The sequence below is a fragment of the Nuphar pumila genome, chromosome 2 (genome assembly GCF_984573655.1).
Source record: "Nuphar pumila chromosome 2, dmNupPumi1.hap1.1, whole genome shotgun sequence".
Classification (NCBI taxonomy): domain Eukaryota; kingdom Viridiplantae; phylum Streptophyta; class Magnoliopsida; order Nymphaeales; family Nymphaeaceae; genus Nuphar; species Nuphar pumila.
Window position 1 is genome coordinate 143,013,289 of NC_143250.1, and position 10,070 is coordinate 143,023,358.

The following is a 10,070-nucleotide window of genomic DNA, read 5'->3' on the forward strand; positions in this document are numbered from 1 at the left end:
CATCTTAGAAGCCTAAGGAGACTATCTAGCAATTAAAGGATTGCTTTCATTCTTTTTAGAGGTGCTCATTCAGGATGTCATGTTTTTAGCATGTCTTCAAGTAGGGGTGTCAACGGGTAGGGTTTGGTTCGAACCCAGGTGGAATCAGACTTGGACTAAAATTTTGGGTATGGTATAGGGTCCAGACCCGAGTATAATCGGGTTCACTATACGAAAAACCATACTCAGACCCAATAAGAACTACATGAATCAGTCAAACCATTTTTTTTTATCATTTTACATTGAAAATTTGTGGGTCTTAAACTCAGGTTCGGGTCTGGTATAAAATTTCACAAACTATACCCAGGTTCATGTAATAATCAGACCTTCTGGTCATGACTCAGGTCTTAATCGGGTCTTCTTATTTATCATCATACCTGGACCCTATAAGATTTGGTTCGGGTCAGGGGTTCGGGTAAACCAAGCCCATTGACACGCCTATCTGCAAGGTATCTGCTGGCCGCATGTTTTGCTTATGGTGCAGTGTTGTCCGTATCACCAGAAAATGGATACTAACATGAATCAGTTATTTTTTAATAGATATAAAAAATAGCTTAAAATTAATTTTTAATATTATTTTAATAACTTTAACACGGTCAGATTGACACATAATATTTTTTAATTGTTTTTGGCCAATTTTCATTTAAAAATCGGTATAGGCCGATTCACCTGAATCATTGGCCAAACGATACAAGTCTGATTCCGATACTGACAATATATATGGTGTTTTTTACATCATGGCATGGTTCCATGATGCTTTAAACATCAGTAGGGGATGTTTGTGCAAAATTAACTGTATGAACATGTATGATGTGACAGACATGACCGCCATCGATGGATGTCTTGTCATCATCCTAGTTGACATGCATGATGGTTTTTTTTTTACGATCAAGCCGGAGAATTAATGACCCTTACTTTTCCCCAGACCCACTCTATTAGTGGCAGTCATTCAATCACCCATATTAGTAGGGTTCGAACTTGCAACGTCCCATCACATAGTGACTTGCACAAACTGCTCTTACCAACATGATGTGGTTGACATGTTGATGTCAATCATAAAAAAATATCTCCAACATATTTTGAAACTGTCACTATCTTTTCACGAGAAAATGACATGAGGTGAATATATCTTGATTTATCAATCAAGAGCTTCTATAATTTAGATATTTTTATTTTTTATTTATTTATTTTTTATTTTTATTTAACAAACAAAAAATTTATGATTTATCGCAAAATTTTTCCTTGCCAAAAAAAATCCTGAGAACTACATTCATGAGTCACAGCCCGGCCCAAAAAGAAAAATATAAAGGAAGCCTGTGTATGCTTAGCCCTTCATGCAGTTTTTGTACAACTTGCATATTTTTTAATTTTATTAACTATTAACTATGATTAAAGGGAAAAGTATGATTTTGAATTATAACTTTTTTTTTTAGTTATGAATTTGAAATATCATATAAGTTAGGTATGTTTTGTAAATAAGCCTTTGTTTTCCTTTCATTTAAGGGACAATAGAAAAGGGATGGAATATAGAAAAATTCTATCTACACTCGAGCAGACGACTGATTGAAAGAAGCAAATATAATGTTTCAAAGAGAAATGTGAAAGCAACCATGTAAGTGAAAATTCTGTAAATCTTTAGGTATGAAAAGGAAATGACTGATGTTGATGGCATAAAGTTAGTGTTGAACAAAGATGTAGCATTGCAATCTTGAATTTCTTATTCTGGATCCTGTTCTTGATGAAAAGATGATTGATGATGACCTTCCCATATGTAGCATGTCTGATAGAGGAAGTCATGGAAAAGAGTCTTATGCTTTTTTCTTTTTTCTTTTTTTTTTTCTTTTTTTTTTTCGGGGGGGGGGGGGATACCTAAAACAAATCGGACACTGAGAGGGAGCTTGTGACTCTTTTCTTTTTTTTTCTTTTTTTCTTTTTTCATGTGATTAGATCCCTGTTTATTCCATTCATTTTGAATTTGTATAGGAGCTTGTGACCAATTTGCAACCTAAAATAAATTGGATATTTTTCCAAAAAGTAGAAAGAGAGAAATTTTCATGTGATCTCTGTTGGATTTTGGCTTAAAACTATTATTATGTTTTTCTTAATTTTGTTCATTCTGATGTGTTTTCTATAATAAAAGTTTAGTGGCATATTAAAGGATTTTAGGAAACTTCTTATATCCTTGTAAATAGGGGTGGTGTCTCAAGGGCAAGACCTATCAATAACACTAGATCTAGCGTTCATGCATTTTTGGTTTTCTTTTTAGTACTTGATATGATTTTAATCTTAAGTCTAAAACCCATTTTTAACCTTCGTTTTAATGAGTTTTGACCCAGCCTTAAATCATCTTTGGAGTCTTTTTGAATCTTACCCAAATCCGTATGAACCAAGCCCACCCATTTTGTATAAAGATTTAATGGTCTAAAACATTCTATAATGAGAGGGTGTTGTGTGTTCTCCCCGGAACACGTACTGTAGCTACAGTGCATGTTCTCGGGTTCCGACTGAGTGCCGTGTCGAGTGTACGAGCATGTCGTACACCCACCTGCAGGATGTATGATGTTGTATGGTCATGCCATACACCCGACTAAGCGTCATGCGATGCTCAGTCGGGACCCCAAAACATGCACTGTAGCCACATTGCGTCTTCTCGGTGAGAACATATAACCTGCCCTCCTATAACTACTCAGTTTGGTTTGACCATTGACCTATTGACTTGGTCAAAGGTTGATCTTGACCCATTCATGATTGTTTCTATCTTGTTTTTTATGTCTTCTTTTTGTATAATGGTTTGGGTTTTTATGAATGACCCATTAAACTAGTTGTTTGAGACTCTTAAAGACCCTTTATGGCTTGGAGTGACCTTAATTACCACATAAAGAGCCAAGGTGATTGGGTCTATGAACAAAGGTGGTTTTTTTAGTAAGATGGCAATGGATAGGGGAGCCGGGGCTCTGCACCGGCTTGCCCCATTTGAACCAGAGATGAAGGATATGAAACGGGAATGGAGGCGGGGATAGAGGTTAAAATCAAAACCCGTGTGGGATGGAGGCGGGGATGGACTTACGCTTTCTCCTGCCCCATCCTGTCCTCATCTTCGATCTTCGCCTTGCACCATCCCAAATCCTTCTTTAAAGATGGGGAAACAAGATCCCACCTCGCCCCGTCTGGACCGGAGATGGAGGACATAAAACTATAATGAAAGCGGGCGGGGATGAAAGTTAAAATCGAAACCCATGCGGGGATGGATGGTATATTTGATTTGTTTTGCCCAATTTTACCCTTATTAAACATATACATATACAAGTGAAAATGAAAATATGAATTTGAGCGAAAATAGAAAGGGCCAACTTAGTAATTGACCATAGGTATGACTTTGGATAATCACAAAAAAAAATGAGGCATTCATTTCAAGTAACAAATCTGAATTATAATATATTTTGAGCATGTTTACGTAAATATCCCATAAATGAAAGATGAGCACGTAGAATCTTCGTTCTAGCTAGGGAAAGTTAGTTCCCTATTTGTCTTACGATAATTTCTTGATTCAAGAAACTAGTGGTTCACCATTACCAAAGAACCCAATAAATAATAATACGGGAAACTTCAACAAAATGGTGTGCACATTTATTTTTCTTTTTAAAAATCATAACAAGGGGGCTGGGTTTGGTTCGGACCCAGGTTGAATCAGACCCAGACCTAATTTGAGATTATGGTACTGGATCCAGACAGAGGTCCAATTGAACCCGCTGGGATCCTATAAGAATTACATGAATGAACCAGACATGGACCATTCCTGGTATAATTTTATATTTGTTACATGAAAATTTATGAATCTTAGTAGGAACTGGAGTCGGGCCTGGGTCTAGTATGAAATTTCACAACCATGCCCAGATCCATTTATCAATAGAAGCTTTCAGGTCCGACCCGGAATCTAAGCGGGCCTTATTTATCACCCAACCCTGACCCTATAGGGCTTGGTACGGGTCAAACCCAACCCATTGACACCGCTATTAGGTTGTTATGGGCCTTATGGCACTCATCAAAGACTGATTTTCAACTAGTTTTAAATTGAAAAAAAAAAAGAAAAGGGGAAAATCAAAGGTTATTAAAGCAAAAAAACTAATCTCTCCTTTACGTCTCTGCATATATTTGAATTATGGACGAAATTGTGTTGTTAAAAAGTTGATTTTAGGAAGAAATTAATATTCTAACAAAGGTTATTAAAGCAAAAAACTAACATCTCCTTTATGTCACGGCATGTATTTGATTTCTTGATGAAATTGTGTTTCTCAAAAAGTTGATTTTACAAAGAAAATTAATATCCCAACAAAGTTGGGAGATTTTCAGCCAAACTTGTAACGAAAATTGTAATATCGCGTATTTTCATACTTAGTTAAATTTGAGTTTTTAAAAATTTTGGCTAAGTCTGAAAGAAAAATTGTTTGAACCTCCATTTTTAACCGATGTTTTTGAGTCTTGGCTTGTCCCAGGTCTCATCGACAAGGTCGAGGTGAGTCAATCGAAACGTGAGAAAGAGTTTTATTTTTTACATTTAAATTCAAGCAAAATTCGAGAGAAATTTGAGTTGTTTTTAAGATAATTTCAAATTTTGATATTCATGTAATATGTCGTTGGATGCGTCTTGGAATTCTGAGTACAAAAATATTTTATTTTGTCGAATTCGAGTTCTAGTTGGCCCGAAAAATGCATTTTTTTCTAAAAAAAGAGCAAACTATCGATTCGGATTCGGAATTGGATCACAATGGATCTGATTCATTTGATCCAAATTAATAAGGATCTAGACTCTATCCAAGACCCATATTAATCTGGAATTAGTTTTGTCCAAAACCTATTTAGATCTTTGGAGATGGATTTGGATATTAGATCTGGATCCAAATCCAAAGCTATGACCAATGTTTCTATAGCTTTAAAATCAATTAGGATCTTTAAATTGGGGTTTATTAAGTATAATAAGCCTCCTAAGTTAATTTGGTTATTTTTGGAAACCTCTAGATAATTATAAATTATTTAATACTAAATAATTAATTAATTTTAATTAATTCTGAATTTTTAATTAGGGTTGATTTTGGTTAATTAAGTATAATAAGCCTCCTAAGTTAATTTGGTTATTTTTAGAAACCTCTAGATAATTATAATTTATTTAATACTAAATAATTAATTAATTTAAATTAATTCTGAATTTTTAATTAGGGTTGATTTTGGACTTCTTAAAGAGTCCTTACTCATGCCTAATAAACCTTGAGAAGTTTTAAGAAAAAACTCTAAAGAAAAATGAAAACTACCAAAAAGTCAACAAAAGGAATTTTAAAAATTTTGGAAATAAGAGAAGGGAGTTTCAAAAATTTGGAAACTCTCCTTCTCCAGCCCATTTAGAAAGGGCTGGAGAAGGAAGAAGGCATCACTCCCTCTTGTCCTATTTAAACATCAAAAAAAAAGATGGAAAGAAAGAAAAGAGAAAGAGATAAAGAAGGATGAGGAGCCTTCTTTTGCAGCCATCAACTCCTTTTCACCATTGTTTTTCTTGATTCTCTCTTATTCAAGCACAAGGTATGGGTCTCCTCTCTTGAAGCAAGTGAGAAATCGATTACCGATTCGATTTCCATGCAATACCTTGGTATAAATCTATGGCAAAAGAATAGATCCATGTGATTACTCTAAAATACACGGATGAGGGTCCATGAATCCCCTTCCATGCATGTGTTTGTGGTTCTTTTCTCTTTTTCTTTAAAATAAATTTTGGTTTACATTAAAACAAAAATTTATTTGTCGTATAAGTGTACTTTTAGATCTTATTTTGATGGATGTTGATTTTTCTTGGGTGGTCCATGTGATGGACTGGTAGATTCATGAAAGCATGAAATAAAGTATTCCATGTGTATGCATCCATCTTCTAAAATTTGCATAGTGGTAAATTTGGATATTTGTAGGGTGGTGAGTATGGTATGCATTCATAATTGCTACTAGAATATGCATATTACAAGTAATGGAAGTGTATGTTATGTAAATGCAAAAATGCATACTTAAGCATGTGTTGCTGAAAATTTGTGCATGCATCTATCTTTTTTTTTGAAATCATTATTCTCAACCTCATGTTTATAAGATGTTATTGGTACACGCATGTGAAATCATCAATTTTTTTTTTATACACACACAGATATATATATGTGTGTGTGTGTGTGTGTGTGTGTGTGTGTGTGTGTGTGTGTGTGTGTGTGTTTGGGAGGGGTCTTGCGATCGGGCCACTGAACTTGGCTGGCCAGGTCTGGCCTGACCTGGCAACGCCTTGACGTGCCTGCCAGGCCCAACTGAACCTGTTCAGCTGGCCTGGCTTGGCCTGGCAAGCCTGTTGTGCTTGCAGAGGCCCAGTTAAGTGGGTGCGGCTCAACAAGTATAAAAAAAAGGAGATTTTGAAATAAAAATTTTTAAAAGTAATTTTTTTTAGCTTTTGGAGTTGTGTCATGCCCTGACAGCACACACACACAGACCTGGGCCCGGTCTGTGTATGGGCTGTCAGGCCTAGCCAACAAGGTCGACTGGGTTGACTCAGCCAGCTCGGGCCGCAGGGGGCTGCCAGGCCCTATCCATCCTTGGGCAGGACTGGGACAGGCATATCTGTCTACTGTCAGGCCCGACCCGAGGTCGGTCCAGACCCGACCCAACCGACTAGGGTCGACTTGGCCTGTTTGAGACCCCAACCGGCTGGGTCGACTGGGTGTAAGTTCTGGAAAAAAAAATGTTGAAGTATGAAATATAAATTTTTAAAACAAAGGTTTAAAATTTTAAAGAAAGATTGTTTTGATAGGCAGGTGCCTGTTTGGGTTCGGTTGGATTGGGGTTGAACCCTAGTCAATTAAGTCGGCTAGGCTTGAATAGTCAACTTCAACGAAAATATTATATAACACTTTATGTTATTTTAAATCTGGAGTTTGACTTTTAGTGTGTCTTCCAAATTTTCAGATCTTAGTTGTGTGTATGTAAGTTGTCTTTCAATACAGGTTATGAATAAAAAGCCTCATGTGTTAGAATCGATGGGTTATGCTTAACCCAGTAATGGATAGCTGACTCATGTACATTTGCTTGATTGAATAAATATGTTTTGCACGAATGTGGTTATATGAATGAATGTTCACATTTTTGAATTGAGCTCTCATAAATGCAAGCATATAAGTGAATAGTTACACAAAAGTATATGCACATAATCGGTGAACACGTGCACTTGAATGTTGCAGCACATGCATGTCATTAATTTGACAAATATATATGTGCATTAAAGGAAAGCATGCACTTGTCACTATCATATGAATTGAATATGAACATGCTTATAAGCAATATGTTTTCATGCGCATAGTTGAAATTTGTATATATGAATGGGTATTTAGGAAGCATATGATTTAGTACATATATTGCATGTTGTTATGGTTTTTGCATATGGTGCATCAATGATTGAAAGGAATCATCGTGGGTCGGGTGGGCCCGGGCCTTTGTTTGCTTTTTCTTTATTTATTTTAAATGTATCGCAAAAATCACATTAATATCTTGCACTGTTCTATACTTTTCTGCGGGTGGTGGTCCTGTGATGGTTCTCGCTGGGGTATATGTGAGCTTTTGTTGTTGTTTGTATGTTGAATTGTAAATTAAAGAAATAAGATAATAATAATCAAATAAAAATAAAAAAAATAGTATAATATATGTTTTAAGATCTTTCATCAGAAGAATGAGAATCTTAGAGTTTCGGTTTTTAGAGACCACGAGGATACAAAAAACTCTATGTGCACTAATGATTACCCCTAACCCGATATTGAGGTTCTTTCTTCTGGCTATGGTTTTAGAGAGAGTATGTCACTTTACCTAGGGGTGGTGTGTAGATACAGTTGTTGTTTTGATATACCAAGAAAAGTGGTACTTGTGGATGAGTGGTCTCTGGTGTCCCCGACATTAGATGGGTGGTCTAATATTCCGAAGGTTGTTTTGGTCGAGGGCTAAGTTTAAAACTCAGTAATAAAATACAAATTATGTGTTAAGCTACTCTGAGAACCTAACTTGACCTTAAAGATTTTACCAGTTTGGTGTATCCGCGGGCAACGATAATAATAAAAAGAGGAACTTAAGTTATATGCATCTAATAGGAACATGCATATTAAAAGAGTACTCTGGTAAAAGATAATAATTTATTCATGCATATGCATATAAATCATGCATAATCCTGCTATGCATTAGATCATGCATATTTACTATTAACTAGTCACACACACATAATACTATGCACTTACATATTAAAGCATCAAGAAACCTTTTCTCCTACGGTATGATATCAATGATTTGGCTGATTAGCATTAGGATGACAGGAACCCTCACCGAGGAGAGAAAACCCCCAGGTGAGGCCCTACAACTACCCTGCCTTGATTTTTTTTTACTTCGAGAAACTGCCACCGGTGCATAGACCTAGTCGCGCTAGCTCAGCCTGTCGTACTTATGGTCTCTATCCATGTCGGCAAGGAACCCTCGGTGAAGCAAGGAAAACCCCGAGTGGGGCCCCACAACCACTATGCTTTACGTGATTTCAACCTACCAAATCAAATAGCAAAGAATGTTTAGAGACATTATATGATATCCACTTTTGTGGGACATGCAATGTTTGTTTATATTCAATATAAACTTTTTTCTAGGATGTCGGGTCTTAAGTAGTGTTTGCATCTTTCACTTATTTTTTGCAGACGATATCATGGTATTTGGAGAGGCTACCGATGAAAACATGTTGATATTATGGACCATTATAAGATGTTTTGAGGAGATTTTGAGACCCCATGTCAATGGGGTGAAGAGTTGTGTGGTTGTTATGAATGACCCTTTCAGGATGGTGCAAACGAGGGCTTCAAGCATTTTTTAATGTGGATTGGGGTCCTTGCCACTTTACTATTTGGGTCTTCCACTTCACTTGGGAGTCATATGTGAAATGCATTGGAGTAGGGTGGAGGAGCGCCAAGGTTCAATCTTGTGCGGCTCGAGTTTTATCTGGGGCCGACCGCATTAATTTGGTGTTGCATAACATATCCACGATGGTAAATCACTTTTTGCAGATTTTTATCATTCCAAAAAAATTGAAAAAAGGCTGGTCACTATTTTTCAAATTTGCATACGGAATGGGAATGTAAAAAGGGAGTTCAAGGTAGGGGTGGCAATCAGGTCGGGTTGGCGGTTCAGCATACCTCAACACGAACCCGACCAGTTTATTAAATGGGTCGGGTGTGATAAACACGAACCCGACCCATTTATTAAACGGGTAACTCGACACAACACAGTTAACTTGTTTAATAATCGGGTCGGTAAATAGGTTGGCGGGTTAGCGGTTCGGGTAAACAGGTTGGCGGGCGGGTTCGGGTAAACGTGTAAACGGGTTGGCGGGCAGGTCGGGGTCGGGTAAGTGGGTTGGCAGGTTGGGTTCGGGTAAACGGGTTGACCCGCCCACCTAACCCGTTTATTAAATGGATCAGCCGGGTTGGCATACCCCTAACATGAACCTGACCCGCCTAATAAATGGCTTAGGCGGGTCGACCCATTTATGACACGAACCCGTTTAAGCCAAACCCGAACCCGGCTAAGAAGCGGGTTGACGGGTCGTGTCAGATTTTGCCACCCCTAGTTCGAGGTCGTTGGTGCGTTGGGAGGTCATTTCCCAATAGTTAGACTTTGGTGGCCTGAGCATATATAACCTATGTCATTTCAACAAGGCCCTAATCTCACGATGGTTACGGATGATTTGTAAAAGAGGGTATGGTATCCACTATTTTTTCGAAAAAAAAATATAATTTGGCTAACCGGCCATGGAATTAAGTGGAATCTCATCGGTGGAAGGGGACTTCAGGTATTTGGAAGGGTTGGTGCTTGTTATTACCGAATTTTCTTGCTTTATTAGGGTGGATACCAGTGATGGGTACAACACCTTATTTTGGCATGAGGTTTGGAGGGAGTGAGCAACATTTCCGTGTGGCATATCCTCACTTGTACAT